Genomic DNA, 3,645 nt, shown 5'->3' with positions numbered 1-3,645 from the left:
TATGAAGATTAAATGTTTAAGATCAAAGAGAGGAGGAGAATTTACTTCAAATGACTTTAACATATTTTGTGCAGCTAATGGAATCAAAAAATAGTTATCAGCTCTGAGAACCCCTGAACAAAATGGTATAGCAAAGAGAAGTAATAAATTAGTAACAAAAGTGGCAAGAGCTATGTTAGTTGAGAGTGATGTATCAAAAATGGTTTGGAGAGGAGAAATGAATACAATAGTCTGCACTACAAATAGAGTGAATGTAAGGAAAGATACAAACAAGACCCCTTATGAATTGTGGTTTGGTCACTCAGCTACAATTAAGTATTTTAGAATTTTTGGGAGTAAGTGTTATATCAAAAGAGATGATGATATTGGTACATTTGATGGTAGAAGTGATGGAGATATGTTTCTTGGTTATTCATTAAAAATAAAGGCTTATAGATGTTATAATATAAGAACTAAGACCATTATGGAAAGTGAAAATGTGAGAGTTGATGAGAAGTTTAGGATACAAGAAGGAATAGTTGATTACAATTTAGACAATTAGAAGGTTGTTAATAAACCAAAGAATGATGAAGTGTTCTTTGAGACTAACAAAGATTTGAGGAATGAAGTAGAACCAAGGTAGGAACAAAGCTCAAAACTTTCAACAGAAATAGGAGTTGAGATAGCAACTCCTACTTGGGTAACAATGTGGCAAAGAATCATCCACCCATGTAGATCATTGGAAGCAAAGATAAAGGTGTGATGATAAGAAGAAGAATCAATGAAGAAATATGTTTGATATCTCAAGTTGAACCTAAGAATGTAGATGAAGCATGTAAAGATGACTATTGGAAACAAGCTATGAAAAAGGAATTGGATTAGATAGTAAAGAATGAGACATGGGAATTATTTCCCAAACTAGTAGACAAGAATGTGATAGGAACTAAATGGGCATTTAGAAACAAGATAAATGAACGAGGTGAAGTTGTAAGGAATAAACCAAGACTAGTATGTAAAGGTTACTCATAGCAACAAGGAATATACTATGATGAGAACTATGCTCTAGTGGAAAGAATAGAAGCAATAAGGTTATTCCTAGAAACATATAAGAAATTCAAAGTATATTAAATGGATATCAAGTCAGCATTTATGAATGAAGAACTTGAAGAAGAGGTATGCATAGAATAGCCTGAAGGTTATCCTTTGATAGATGACAAGGACATAGTATGTAGACTAAAGAAAGAATTGTATGGCTTGAAGCAAGCACCAAAATACTATTAAACAAGGTTGGACAATCATTTGACAAAGCTTGGATATAGCAAAGGTATGGCAAATAGTAAGCTATATTGGAAAGAGATGGATGATAAATTGATGATTTTGGTAATATTTGTTGATGAAATCATATTTAGAGGAAATGATAATGAAAGTGACAATTATGTAGGAGAAATGAAGAAGGAATTTGAAATGAGCATGATAGGAGAGATGAAATATTTTTTGGGATTAGAAATTCTATAGGACAAAGAACGAATCTTTATTTCTCAGACTAAGTATTTGAAAGATTAACTAAAAAGGTTTGGTTTGGAAACATGTAAACCCATTGGAGAACCTATGGTAACTAGACACAAGTTATCTACAAAGGATGAAACACCTAGTGTTAAGAAGAAGAAGTAAATATCTATGATTGGAGGTGTTGGGACTCAAAATCACCTTCTTGGTTTGAGTACCATTCCAAGCTTTTGAGACTTTTAAAATGTTTTTAATGCATGTGTACCCATCTATCATTTTGAGGCTAAAAACCTTGCATTCAATATATCCACTTATCCCATGAAGATAATTTTCCATTTCGAGTCATTCTATGAAGTTCCATTTTCAGCAATGCCCAAATTTGCATTTTTGTCTAACTTTCAAATAGCGATAGGAGGCCTAGTTTGCATTTGAATATCTCACAACCAATAATGCTTCATGACTCACTTCTTTCAGAGTTTTTTGTATGCCTATCAGAGAACCTATGTTTTAGATTTTGGTTCATTTCAACATGTTGTGACTATTTTTGGAATCCCTCAAAGTCAGTCATTTATTATTGTCATGTAGATGTAAATTGTTTAGAATTTTTGGAGGCCTTGTTTGACTTATTATAACTTGGACCCAGTTATTGAAATAAGATAATTGCTTTTGTATTAAATTCTAGAGGTCATATAATTTTTATGTTTCTGATTTGAGATTATGAAAAAAAATTTTGATTAGTTTTTGAATGTGATTCCATATGCAATTTGTAAAGTTTCAAAGATTGATTGTTACATCTATTCAGGACATTGTAACTTTGAACCCAGGATTTCCTAAATCAAATGGATTAAACCATTGTGGTCCACTCTAAAAATAATTTAAGTGTGCCAATTTGCAAGTCTTGATGAATCCATCTACACACTTTCCCAGGTCCATTATGTTTGCAAAAATTACTTTTCTGCCATTGTTCCCAATTCTGTAAATCCAAGTAGCCCACTTTGACTGCTTTCCAAATGTTCCCTATTATTCTTCATGAACCCAAATCCTAGATTTGTATTGTCTATATGATAGTGAATCAATGCCCCTGTTTCCATTGCCCCAAATCTCAATGTGACCTATTTTTAAATCCAAATTAGAACACATTTTATGATTTTTTGACATATTTTCTTGCAGGCAGTTTTGAGAAGGCAACTTTGATGCTCAATATCTTTTGACTAAGTGATCATCATGACACAAGATTTGTTAGGGTGCAAGAACGTGGAGTAAAAAATTAGTGCATCTAATTTCAAAACTCAATCAGGTGTTTTTGTTAGTTTTTAAGGCCAGTCAAAGAAACCCTTGACATGAAATTTAAAGTTTGCATAAAGTGTTAAAAAAAGTTTTAAACGATGAATTAATGATGCAAATCAATTTTAGTCAGTACTAGATGTTTATTAGACTAATTTAAGACATGAGTTGTTCAAAAATGAAAAAAAAAATTTAGCCATACCCACTTTGGGGTCTGACTAACTTCAACAAGATGATAAGGTGTTCAGGGTGGGATTTGTTTTAAAGTTATTATAACAACTATACTTTTAAATGTTTGATAGATACGAGAACATCATTATTCAATATTAAAAGATGTATCTTGATACAGAAAGAGAAATAAAGAAGAGAATTGGGCATTAATGTTCATACTCATTTTAAAGTTCCATCATCAAATAACCATATCTTTCAAACACATATTTAAAATTTCTCCTATAAATATTGTTTCATGAGTTTTTATGTCAAGAAGATGGAACTCAAATGTGTATGTACTCATTATCAAGTTTTAAAGGATATTTTGAATTTTTTTCTTTATTTAGATATCACACCAGTTGTGGATATTTCATTAGAACACTTGTAGTCTTTTATCCACAAATTCTCCAAAAGTCAAAGCTTTGTTATCAAATTTGAAAACTATATTAATGCATTTAGATAATCTCTCCTTCTCCTCCTATTTGTTTCTCAAATGTGGATGAATTCTTGCAGAATTTTTAGTGAATTGGCATTACAATGATAGACATATGGATCACTTTTTGGTCTAAAAATTGTGTGCAACTATAGGTGGATCAAGTCTAGCAACATTGAGAGTGTATTGAAGTAATCAGATTCATGGCTAAGAAGGGTAAATATTGTAAAGAT

This window comes from Cupressus sempervirens, chromosome 1, assembly GCF_028749045.1.
Source record: "Cupressus sempervirens isolate cs-2001-9-10 chromosome 1, ASM2874904v1, whole genome shotgun sequence".
NCBI lineage: Eukaryota > Viridiplantae > Streptophyta > Pinopsida > Cupressales > Cupressaceae > Cupressus > Cupressus sempervirens.
The sequence above is the reverse complement of the archived record's forward strand: the minus strand, read 5'-3'. Positions refer to the sequence as shown.